Below are 13,207 nucleotides of genomic sequence, written 5' to 3'. Positions count from 1 at the left end.
GAATTTGGAACCCCTGACATGGAGTGTCTGGTTCGCCTCGTGCTTACAAAGAGTTTCTAGTAAATTCTGAGTTTGGGCAGAAATGTCGACAACCACCGCCTGCCCCCCCCCCCCCCCCCCCCGCCTGGACTTCTCCCTCCCTTGAGACAAGTGAAGGGTGGCTTCTCAACTCTTGGCAAGGGTTTGTTTGGAAGCAAAGATAAAGGCCTAGCAGAGAGGGAATGAAAGGAACAAGGACAGGGACGCCCTGTGATTTCCTCCGATGTGACCGAAGCCCTCTGGCCAACCAGAGTGCTAAACCACAGGCAGCTGCCCAGGAAAACTACCCACAAATGGGCATGAAGGCCTCAACTTCATTGAGACAATTATGTCGGGCACCGGGACAGCCTCCAAGCTAACAACACTTCATACGCAGAGATTAATTTGTCACTAATATTGATTGTCGGAGGCCTGTCTCATTCTAGTTAAGACGCCACGAGGCACCAACAGTGGCCACTTGTGCTTGATTTTTTTTTCCTTCTAGAACGTCCAGGATGTTGAGGAGGCAACTCCAGGAGGTGCCCGGACCCAAGTTCTGTCAAACTGGATCCAGCAGGGCTGCCCCCGCCCAGGGCAAGGTGCGTGCATTTTGTCTCCATTTTGCAGAGGCAGCCATAAATTATTTGTTTACACACCAGGGTCTGGTGGGTTTTGTTTGTTTGTTTGTTTGTTTACCTCTCTCCCCTCCCTGACACGGGTCCCCCAACGGGGCCAGGCGCCGAGCGCAGAGAGGGGCCCGTGGAACTTTCCAGACGCAGCCTTGAAATTGTTATGCAGGATTATCCAAATATGAAGGCAGCTGAAAGCCCACCTTCTCCAGTTTCCCGCGGCGTGGAGACGGCTCGGTGACATCCAACCGTCCAGGAAGTGCCTTTGCAAGAGTGGGCGCAAAGAAAGGACGGAACACAGGAGAGGTGTGCAGAACTCACTTTCATCAGAGGATCGGCTTTCAGGCCGGTTCGGGAGCCCAGAGCGTTATTGTATTACACACGGCGGTGAAATGCGCCTCGCTCTGCTTCCTTCTCCCCCACCCCTCGCCTTTCTTTTCTTTGAGCGTTTTCGAAATAAAAGAGTGTTTTCTTCCAAATTGTGCTGGGAGGCAAATTCTTGAACAGTGTAATAGAAAATGTTAGACAATATTCCTTACCGGAGCTATTGACATTTTGGATTGTTGTGACACTTTGATTTTTCTCAAAACATATGGATCAAGCCTGGCTGCATTATTGGACAGGAAGTCCTGATGAAAGGCCTTCCTTTATCTTTCTTTGTCTTCCCCCCCTCTGTTTGTTCATGGCTTTCGCTCTGAATATAATCGTGGTTTTCTTAAGCTGTCCGGGGAGTCCTTACTGCCTTGCTAAATATTTCATGGCGCATAGCACACCATACCTGCCAACTGCCTCTTATTTGTTGTCAAAAATAAAGGGTTCATCCTTCGGAGCGGGGGAAGAAAAAGAGCGCCGGTTTATTCTATTGTTTTTATTTTAAAGTTTCTCATCTGCCCCAAATGCATGGAGACACTGGCAATCCGGGAGTGGTGCCTTTCATTTTCCGGGGACACGGCTGGCCATTTATTTATTTATTTGCGGCGAGCGCCCTTCTATGATTCTCAGCGCCTGTTTCTTTGCAATTCTTTCCCGTCCTATTTGTTCAAAAGGGAAAAGTTCAAAGCGGCTCCGTCAGCTGAGGGAGAAGCCTGCTGAATACTAACCCTCCAGCGCCCGCCTGCGCTGACCTTGAGAGGGGAGCCCTAAACGGTCCCATGGCCAACCCGCACGTGTGTTTGGTTAGACCAGGTCGGGAGGGGTCAAGGCTCACCTGAGGCCAGCCGAGCCCGGCCCGACCTGCCCGAGCGGCGGGGGTCATGCATTTTTAAAAGGGACATTCTCCGCTCTGAATGGGCCTAATATGGTCTCTGTTTAAAAACCTGTCAGAATCCCAAGCACACACTCCATAAAATATAAATAAGTACTTACTGTTTGCAGATGTTGCTTGTTTTTCATAATGTTTGTATTTGAAGTCTCGAATCCTCACTTCCTGTCAGGTTCCCCCATGCCTCTCTCCTCCTGTTTCTGAAGGAACAAGGGAGAACTTCAGATCGCAATTTCTCAATGAAGACACTTTCTGTCAAGTCTGTCAGCGTCTGTGGTACAATTAGCATTTTTCCTCTCTCTCGGTCTTTCTCTCTCTCTCTCTGTTTCTCCTTCTCTCTCTCAACACAGATTTATTTCTCGCCAGTTTGACCGGGGACGTGGTTTTACCTGTCCTGTTGGTGCCTTTGCAAGGGGCTTGCTCAGGAAGATGTGAGATAGATAGATAGATAGATAGATCGATATCATCTCCATCTATCTATCTATATTTTTGATGAGACCCTGAAAAGCAAAGCTGGAAGTCATCAGGCCTATAAGCTGCACACTTAGATTAATTGGAGAGAATCAGGGAAAAAGACCATGGGGAACCTTCATCATCGTTCCTGGGGAAATTTGGAGATAGGGCCTCATACGTCTTTGCCATGTTCATCCTGGGAGCCCCGGTGATAAATTCAGCACAGGTGTCTTGATTAATTTATCTACGTGTTAGGCTGCGTCTGTGCCATCCCGCCCCTGAACCGGACCCTGGGATTCCTACCAGGGTCTTCCTCAGGCCTTTCCCACGCTGCCCTGAGCCCACCCAGCTGCAAAGTCACTCCGCAGAGCCTGGGGGGGGGGGAGTCCGAGGGGGCTCCATCTCCACCTCTGTGCCCATGGGACCCCTTCTCTGCCTCCTGTCTCCCTTCTGGTTTCCTGCTGGCTACCCCCATGGGGGTGGCAGGTGACAGGGGGGACTGGGCCCCTCTTCTTGCATGACAAAGCCAGCAGGTCATTTATTCCAGAGTCCCCGGTGGCTGGTGCATGTAGGAGAGGAGCGTGGATGTTGCTTGGGCAGCCCTCCCACGATCCAGCTGAACATTTAAATAACCCACTCTCTGGGGCTCCCACCTCGCCAATTTAGAAAAACGATCTGGGAGTGCTCCCCCCATGCACGAGGACTTGCAGAAACGGGCATTTAGGCATGCACTTCTTTATTTACTTTTTGTTTTTTAAACTGTTTATGCAATCCTCTGGTTAAAACGGCCAGCACAGCCCTTGTTCTCCAACCCTGTTGCTTCTTTGTTTAGAAAGTGGTAGTTTAAAAGAGCCCCTCTGTGGGGTCCCTGCTCTGCCTTTCTTCGCAGGTCCCCAGTTCCAAAGCCAGCGTCACCGGAACTGGTGACCGGTTCCAGCCAGGTCACCAGTCTCCCCAAGAACCCCAGCCCCAAATCCCTGTTCAGGATCCAAGACTCCCCTTCACCCACTGGAGCTGGAGATGGATGACGGAGCTGTTCTCCTGCCGTTTGCTTTAGTAATAATAGTATGGAAGGCAGGGAGGAAGGAAGGGAAGAAGAGAGAGAGGAGGAGGGAGGGAGAAGGAAGACTGGAGGAAAAGAAGAGACCCGCCAAGCCTTCCCCGTTTCCCCAACCCGAGCTTCCAGGGAGGATCCGATGATAAACACGTTCCCAGGACGGGCGGCTCCGTGCTGGAATCAGGTCGGTGGGGCTGGCTTCGTCTTTAAAGCACAGACACCATAAATCAAGATGAAAATCCTTCGGCCCCAAAGCTTTACCAATTGATACAATTTGAAAATGGGCAGCGGAGAGGCTGGGGAGAAGGCTGACATGATGACTTTTATAATAGCAGAACGTTTAAGGTTCTAGAAATAAAAGGAAGAGGATGAAATCAGGCCCGTTGGTCTCTGCCTGCAGGCTCTCTGAGCTCTCACTGGAAGCTCTCGTAATTATTTCTGCTCTGGCTTTCCCCTCTTTTTTTTTTTTTTTTTTTTCCAACAGTCTGTTTGAAATGAAGCAGAACCGGGCATGGCAAAGCTTATCAGTGTCATTAGCTGACAGGGCGCCCGGCACACCTGCTTTTACTAGCTGCCATTTCAGGCACTAATGCCACAGAGAATGTTGCTTGGGTCCTTATAATGTGTAAAGATTCATTTATTTCACCTTTTGAACCTGACTGACCCCCTGGGCTTGTGTTGGGGAGGGGAAGGAGGACTGGAGAGGGTTTTTTCTTTTTTTTTTTTCCCTAGCACTTAGAAGAAGCTGACAATTAGGGGTCTGGCCCTGGGGCTGTTGTTAGGATAGAAGCTTAAGAGTGAGGTGAGAGCTTAGCCAGGGAGCTGGGTAGGGCTTGGGCCATCAGGCCGGGGTGGGGACTGGCGGGTGGGGGGCGCTGAGGGGGATGATGCCGAGCCCCCCCACCCCACCCCGTTCCCCCTGGCTGCTGGCTCCCTGGATCTGCGGTGGCCCACGTGCAGGGGCTGCTTTGACATGGGGGGAGGCCCCCTTACCTGCTGAGACCCCCGTCCTGCCTCCCACCACACCCATTACACCTCCACTATTCACTAGGACCGTGAGAAAGACCTTTAAACATCATTTTGCCCTTGGAATGACTTGGCTCTGAGTACCTCGTTTTGTTGATGATGGTCGAGCATTCTTGGCCATCATGTACACCTAGGAATTCCTGCAAGGGGAGAAATATCTACCCTTCAAACTGCTTTGCAATATAATGGAATTTTTATGACTACTAAACTTAGCCATTAATGAAGTTGCTATAATATTAAGTTTTGCAGGCATTTTTTTGAAACTTCTATTAATTTTAATTTTATGGTTTTCTCCTCATATTTTGAAATATGAATATATATATTATATTATGTATCTAATAATATAATATATATGTATCTCAAACATTTTAATAACCTCTGAAAAGGAAAGGCTGGTGGCTTCAAGGTGTCTGATGAACCTTCCCGCCGTTTCTTTTTCTTTTTTTTTTTCTTGCTTTCCTTTGATATGGCTTTGACGTCTACATTTTCCCTTTTAGAAGTTTCAGCGTGAGGTCTTAGTTTGCTAGGAATAAAAAAGTCGTTCTTGTCGGTGGAACTTACACTCTTGGGGTTTTGATTCTGGCTCCTTCCATCCTGTACCTCCTAACTAGTCCTAGAGAGAGTCAGCTATATTCCTCAATCTCTTCCTGGAAACCCGGGCTCCCTTCATTTCTTGATTCTTTCTTCTTTTCGGGAACTTGACTGTACACCTCTGTGGTTTTTGCCTTAGTAGCCGAAGATGAGCTCTTTCCTAGGAAACCCCAGGTCCAGGGAAGATCACCCTTATTGGCCTGTTGAACCCAAGCTGAGTTTTCTAACCAAGAACACTACTGCCGTAGGCATCAGGGCTCTCTTGAACCTTGAAAGCTCATGCTAGAAAAACATCTGTCCCCACCTGTAAAATAGACTTCTTTGCTAACCCCCTGAGTCAATGATTTCAGGGCTTTAGCATCTTTTATGAGGGCACGAGTTTCCAGTGGTTCTGCCTGATACTCTTGGTGGCAAAGTACTCCTGAATTTGTGATGAGATTGATTTTATTTTTAAAAGCTGCAGATTTCCGAGTGGAGCCATCCATCAGTTGACTTCTGTCTGAATCCCTTTCCTGGTGGAATTTTATTCCTGCAGACACCGTAGAGTTCAGAGTTCATGTACTTGAATTCTAAAGATTCTTTTGGATGAAAACATCTCAGTCCGCAGTCCTGGGGAGTGTAGCATCATAGAATCTGGGCATGTATATGGCTGCATGGTGAATTAATACTTGTCAGACCTTGTTACTCTGAAATGGCCGTGGCAAGGTAATGACCATCATTCATTTTATTTTATTACTTTTTTTTATTTGATTTCATTTAGGCTTTGGCAAAGGTGAGGGGACCGACTCGTATTTCCTGTTTATGTTTGATATCCAAAGCCCCCCGGGGGAGGGAAGGCTATGCTAGGGGAAAATGATGCAAATTAAAGAGGAAATTTGCAAAGACACCTTGATAAACTCAAAAATGAGAACATCTAGCTTTCACTGCTTGGTCATCCCGATTCTTGGCTCTTGCACTCATGATTAGTGAAGAAGGTCTGAAGAGGGCATGGAGCCCATGTGGCTTTCCAGGTGAGTGGCTTTCTTGTTTGCAGGTGAAATGGTGTTTGGAGGTTTAGCATCCAGAAGCAAAAAAAAAAAAAAAAAAAAAAAAAGCTAAGTTTTCTCTTAGCAGCTGAGACTAGAAAGCCCACTGAATGATGAAACTTCAGGCCTTCATAGCCAATAAATCCTCTCTATGCCTGTTAGAGTACGTGCAATTATGAAGGGAGCCCTCAGTGGGGCATCGTGGGGGTGGGGGTGGGGGTGGGGGCATCCCCTGGGAAAGAGGCCGTTCCAAGTGAAGGGAATCTTAATAGCCGGGGCATTTGGTGCTGGGACAAAAGGTGGCGTGGCCTACCGGGAAGTAACAGTTCAAATCCCACTTCTGGCACTTCCTAGGTATGTGACTAATTTTAAAACAGGCACTTGTGATCTCTGTCTGTCATAAAAATAAAATATTAAAAAAAAAACAACAAGGGGCGCCTGGGTGGCTCAGTGGGTTAAAGCCTCTGCCTTCGGCTCAGGCTCAGGTCATGATCCCAGGGTCCTGGGATCGAGTTCCACATCAGGCTGTCTGCTCAACGGGGAACCTACTTCCTCCTCTCTCTCTGCCTGCCTCACTGCCCACTTGGATCTTTGTCAAATCAATAGAATCTTAAAAAAACAAACAAACAACAACAAAAAAAACCTCAACAAGCCATTTTCTCTCTTATTATAAATCCAATATATATATATTTTAAAGTTCACTGTGATAAGCGTAGTCACTGTCTGTCATCGTATTACAGTATTATTGGCTAGATTCTCTATGTTGTACTTTTCAACTCCATGACTATTTTAGTTATTTTTTAAAGATTTATTTATTTATTTGTCAGAGAGAGAGAGCGAGAGAGAGAGAGCACAATCAGAGGGAGTGTCAGGCAGAAGGAGAGGGAGAGGCAGGCTCCCCACTGAGCCGAATGTGGGGCTCGATCCCCGGACCCAGAATCATGACCCGAGCTGAAGGCAGATGCTTAACCAACAGAGACACCCAGGCATCCCTGACTTATTTATTTTATAACTGGGAGCTGGTACCTCTGAATCCCCTTGTTTCACCTCCTTCCTTCTACCTCCCCTCCAGAAGCCACCAGTTTGTTCTCTGTATTGACAAGCCTATTTGCGTTTTTCTGTTTGTTCATTTGTTTCAGTTTTCAGATTGTACATATAAGGGAAATCGTGTGGTATTAGTCTTTCTCTGTCTGACTTATTTCACTTAGCATAACACCCTCTAGGTCCATTCATGTTATCACAAATGACAAGATCCCATTCTTTTTGATGGCTGAGTAATATTCCTTTGTACACATAAACCACACCTTCTTTATCCCTTCGTCTACTGGTGGACACTTCGGTGGCTTCCATGCCTTGGCTATTGTAAATAATGCTACAATAACACAGGCATGCACATGTCTTTTTGAATTAGTGTTTTCCTTTGGGTTAATATGTAGCAGTGGAATTACTGCATCATATGGTAGTTCTGTTTTTAATTTTTAGAGCAATCTCCATACTGTTTTCCACTATGGCTGCACCAATTTACATTCCCACCAATGGTGTACAAGGGTTCCCTTTCCTTCACATTCCTGCCAATGCTTGCTATTTCTTGTCTTTTTGGTACTAGCTATTCTCAGTTTTCAAATTTTTTTTTAAAAGATTTTATTTATTTATCAGAGAGAGAGAGGGGGAGAGAGCAAGCACAGGCAGACAGAATGGTAGGCAGAGGCAGAGGGAGAAGCAGGCTCCCTGCTGAGCAAGGAGCCTGATGTGGGACTCGATCCCAGGACGCTGGGATCATGACCTGAGCTGAAGGCAGCTGCTTAACCAACTGAGCCACCCAGGTGTCCCTAAATTTTTTTTTTTTAATAGAAGCAGAAAGAAGAAAACAAAAGCACATCCTTAATCTCATGCATTCAGACAAAACCTACCCTTCATTCTTTCATGACCATCTTTCCAAATTCTCTCTCACAAATAATATACACACTTGAGTAACAAAAATAAGATAACACATGGCATCTTATAAGTCCTTCTTTTCTCTTTATGTTCAGTTCTGGACATTGTCAGCATTTTGTAATGTCAGCACAATGTCTCATCTTACAGATATGCTTTATTTACCCAAACTTCTATTATTGAATGTATAGGTTGGTCCAACTATTCACATCTACAAAATGGCTGTGACAAACACTTGTAGCTAACTGTCCACCCAGGTTCAAGATGACTGTATTTCCTTCCAGAAAAACTCTTCAAAAGTCAGATTTTTGGACAAAAGGACATGCATGTTTTTCCTTGAATAAACTTGAAATTTGTTGAGATTTGTGGATAGGTAGATCCATATGTTTTCTAAAATTTAGAACTTTTGGGCCATTATTTCTTCAAATCTCTCTGCTCCTTTCTTACCCTCTTCTTCTGAGATCACCTTGATGCATACATTAGCCTGTTTAATGGTACCTCATAAGTCCCTTTGAATCTTGATTTCTTCATTCTTTTTGCTCCCCAGACTCATAATATCAAATGACTCCTCTTCAAGTTTGCTATTGTTTGCTCTGCTTATTCGTATCTGCTCTGAACTACTCTTGTGAATGTTCTGAGTCAGTTATTATATTTTTCACCTTCAGAGTTTCCTTTTGGTTCTTTTCTTTTCTTTCTTTTTTTTTTTAAAAAGATTTTATTTATTTATCTATCTATTTATTTATTTATTTATCAGAGAGCGAGAGAGAGCACGTACACAAGAGTGGGAGTGGCAGGCAGTGGGAGAAGCAGGCTCCCGGCTGAACAAGAGACCAGATTTGGGGCTCGATCCCAGGACCCTGGGATCATAATCTTAGCTGAAGGCAGATGCTTACCCAACTGAACCACCTGGCATCCCCACTCTTGGTTCTTTTAAAATAGTTTCAATCTCTTTGTTCAAGTGCTTATTTTGTTCACATGTTTTCCTGATTTCTTTTAGTTCTTTGTGTTTTCTTTTAGCTGTTAGAGTCTATTTAAGATAGTTTTTTTTTTTTTGGTTGTTTGTTTGTTGTTGTTTTTTTTATATCAGATGGGTAATGTGCCAAGGTCATAAGGTTCAAGGCAGACAAGGCGTGCACACTCAGTCATCATGCTTATGAACTACAAAAGGATGTTAAGACAGTTCTTTTAAAGATTTTGCCAAGTAAGTATGATGCCTGTGTGTTTTCAGGGACTGTGTCTGGAGATTTATTTTGTTTTTTCTTTGTATGCCTTGTGATCTGTTGTTTAAAATTGGGTATTTAAAAAAATCAGTCACCTCTCCCTGTCTTTGCAGACTGGTGGGCAAGACCTTCACCAATTAGCAAGGCAAGTTCTGAGCCTTGGGATCAGCCTCTCATGAAAGTTTGAGGTCTTCTCAGGTCTTTTCTGGACATAAGTCTTTCCTGGGCCTATATATTGTGCCCTACCTGTGACCATTTTTAAATGTCTTCATTTTCCCTAGTCTAACCTCTGTTTCTTTTTGGGCCTTCCCTGCTTTCTTATGCTCCCCAATCAGTAATCACTTGCCTCAGGATTCTGCAGGGGTGTAGTTCCCTTGAATGTTCTTGAATCACACCCACTGCTTCCTGTTTGAGCTCCAGATCAGATGCCACAGAGGCTGGTCCCTCAGGCAGCCCCCCCCCCCCCCAGGTTAGAACATCACGAATTAGGTCCATCCTGCTCTCTCTGATTTCAGGAAGAGAACTGGGACTTGCAGTCCTTCTTCCCCCAAATTGTGCCATGAGGGGGGGGGGGGAGGGGCAGTAAAATAAAACCAAACCGTATTTCCTACCAGTGGAGTATGACTTTTTCTTGGTTGGGCCTTTGCTTGGTTGCTGTAGATCTTTGACTGATTTCCAGAACTCCTATTACATCATTTTAGCATATACAGGAGTGATTATTCAAGAGTTTGCTGGGAAGGTCCCACAATTCTTAAGCAAGTCTAGGAATCTCCTCTTCACCCCTTTGGGCTGCAGTGCCAAAGTTGAGTCATTCTTGAAGTTCTCTGGAAAGCTGCTGTAAACCTTGCATCATCTTAGGCTCTTGGCTACAAATGGCCTCTAGAAAAAGATGACTTCTCTTCTACTTTGCAGATCCCACATCTGGGCTTCTCACAGGTTCTAACTCCTGAACTGGGAAGGAAGTTCTGGGAAATGTAGTCCCAGCTGCACAGGAATCCTAGGAAGGAGATTGGCAGCCCACAGCAACAGCATAGCCCCAATGTGTCTTGAACCACTCTACAAAGTTGCTGGTACCATTTACTTGATGGAAACAAACGTGTTGTAGTAAAGATGGTTTTTGTAATCCTACCTGACCTGTTTGATTCTTCTGCAAATATCCCTGTTTTGATGGCCACCTCGACACTTTTGAATACTATATAATTATTATTTTTTATTTTTTTTAAAGATTTTATTTATTTATTTGACAGAGATCACAAGCAGGCAGAGAAGGAGGCAGGGAGAGGGGGAAGCAGGTTCCCCGCTGAGCAGAGAACCCGACGTGGGGCTCTATCCCAGGACCCTGGGATCACGACCCAAGCCGAAGGCAATGCCCCAACCCACTGAGCCACCCAGGCGCCCCTATTATTTTGTATTATTATATATAAAATATATATAATTATATATTATACTAAATAATTATTTACTTAGTACTTTCCATCCAAAGGATCACTCTTTTATTTAAATAGATTATTTCAAAAGAAACTCTACGAATTCCACAAATGGAAAAGCAGTATCATTTGCCATACATAAGAAATACCCGTTAAAGAAGTGCTTTAAAGGGGCGCTTGGCTGACTCTGTTGGTGGAGTGTATGACTCTTGATCTCGAAGTTGTGAGTTCAAGCCTTATGTTGGGTGTAGAGATTACTTTAAAAAAGAAGTGGAACCAAAACCAGATTGCCATTTCTAGCTACACATTGCTCCCCTTGCCCCATCACCACCCTCTCCTACGGTGACCCCTCAAATTCCCCTCTCAAGTGGAGCAGGTCCTCCTCTGCCTGACTTACGTCCTGGGAGTCCCAACTCTGCTGAGTATGTTGATCCCACTGTTGACAATGACTAGAAACATCTGAGTCCCAATCATTTTGGTACATCTGAAGACACCCCACAGAGGCTGCGGTAGGGAACATCACTGCTGGTTGGAGCTGAATTTGGCTGGAAAACAATGATTTCAGGTGCACCAGATGAAGAAAGTGGTTTCATGCCATCCATTAAAAATGGAGGACCCTAGGGTGCCTGAGTGGCTCAGTCGCTTAAGCGCCTGCCTTCAGCCCTGGTCATGATCCCAGGGTCCTGGTCAGCCGAGACTCTGTTTCTACCTCTGCCCACACCCCCAGCTTATACTCCCTTGCTCTCTTACATTCATTCTCTCTCTCTAATAAATAAATAAGTAATAATAAAAGGAGGACTCTGCCTTGTGTAGCACCTTCTGTAAACAGGTCTTGGGATCTTGGCAGGGAAAAATTCTATGAAGAAAATCCCAATGTGTCCATGAGAATTTTTTCTCCAAATGAAGCTATAGCTGTGATAACACTTCAGGCCAGATGTTTATCCTTGTGGTGGCCAAAGGTGGGACGGGCGGGTGGGACATGGAATGTCCTCGCCCTTCCCCCCCTTCACATAGACTCAGAGAAGGTGAAGGGGTTCATCCGTTGGCACAGCTTGCAAGGGACGGAACTGAGTTGAGAACCTAGGCTTACATCACCACGGCACCGCATGGCCCCTTGTTTGGAAGCCTCCAGGAGACAGTGAGTGTGCTCTGTAGGGTCAGCTCAACTGGACAGAAGAATGCAAAGGGAGAGAGCTTTCGTGGCTCTCTGACACAGTTGAGCACACCAAGGCAAGCAGAGCGACCATGACCTGGTCTTGCCCATCACTGAAACTGTGCTTCATAAACTGGTCTTGGGAGAGACCGTTTGCATCCTTGTGGAAAGTTGATCCCCAAGCTGATGTGGCAACTTTTCGTGGAGAGCTCTAGTCAGGGAACCCTTGATCCCGAGATCACTCCCATCTCTACATTTGGTGTGGTCCCTTACTTCTCCTCAAGGGATCTACGGAGGAGAGAAGAGACCAAGGGCACAAATAGAGACAGTTGTGTGTGGTATGTGAGTTACCTAGCAAAGAGGTGAAGGGACAGATGATGGAGCTGGTGCTGGTTAGCACTTTGGAATCTGCCTTTGGGCACAAAGTAGAGTCTTTGCCTCTTGTGCCTATGACCGGCCTTCAGTGTGCTTCCCTTCCAGTGGCTGTCATGTGAGCAAGAGCTTTACATAATGGAAGTTACCAGCATTTGTGGAGTGACTACAATGTTCCAGGCACCAGTAAGTATTTCCTTGACCAATAATGGCAAGAGATGAAACAGAAAACCCCCAGTGCCGGCAAGGATGTGGAGAGAGTGGAGCTCTTGTGCATTGCTGGTGGGAATAGAAAATGATGCAGCTGCTGTGGAAAAGAGTGTGGCATGCCTCAAAAAAATTAAACATAGAGTTACCATATGATCCAGTAATTCCATCCTGGTTGTATACCTCCCAAATAATTGAAAGCAGGGACTAGAACAGATCTTCATATATTCCATGTTCTAACAGCATTATTCACAAGAGCCAAAAGACAGAAGCAACTCAAATATCCATCAATGACTGAGTGGACCAATGCAATGTGATACATACATGCAGAGGAATAGTATTCAGCCCTGAAAAAGGCAGGGAGTTCGGATATGTGCTACAACCTTGAAAGCAGTATGCCAAGTAAAATAAACTAGATACCAAGGACAGATATTATACCATTCCACTTATATGAGGCACTCAGAATTCTGAGTCAACTTCATAAGAAAGAAAGTAGAATGGGTGTCACTGGGAGGGAGGGCAGGGAGTGGGGATTTACTGTCTGACAGGGACAGAGTTTCTGTTTGGCAAGATGAAAGGTTTATGGAGAAGGAGTGTGGTGATGGTTGTATGATGTGAATACACTTGGTGCTATTGAATTGTGCACTCAAAAGAGGTTAAAATGGTAAATTTTAGGTTATGCCTATTTTACCATGAATTAAAAAAATATTTATTTGTTTTTTGTACCTGGGGAGCAGGCCAAGATGGCCTCCAGTGACCTCTGCCTTCTGGTAATAACGCCCTTGAGTGGTTCCCTTGCATACAGAATAGAAACGAGTCACATCACCAACAGGATA

At 45.4% G+C, this 13,207-nt stretch overlaps 1 long non-coding RNA gene across 1 annotated transcript; it reads left to right on the top strand.

Moving 5' to 3' along the window:
• The first annotated feature begins 457 nt into the window (after positions 1-457).
• LOC309852283 lies at positions 458-1,126 on the top strand. The gene is made up of 2 exons (XR_014305158.1): positions 458-617; positions 817-1,126. It is a non-coding gene; the product is annotated as an uncharacterized lncRNA (long non-coding RNA).
• The last annotated feature ends 12,081 nt before the right edge of the window (positions 1,127-13,207 follow it).

This window comes from Mustela nivalis, assembly GCF_964662115.1.
Source record: "Mustela nivalis genome assembly, chromosome: 18".
NCBI lineage: Eukaryota > Metazoa > Chordata > Mammalia > Carnivora > Mustelidae > Mustela > Mustela nivalis.
The sequence above is the reverse complement of the archived record's forward strand: the minus strand, read 5'-3'. Positions and strand labels throughout refer to the sequence as shown.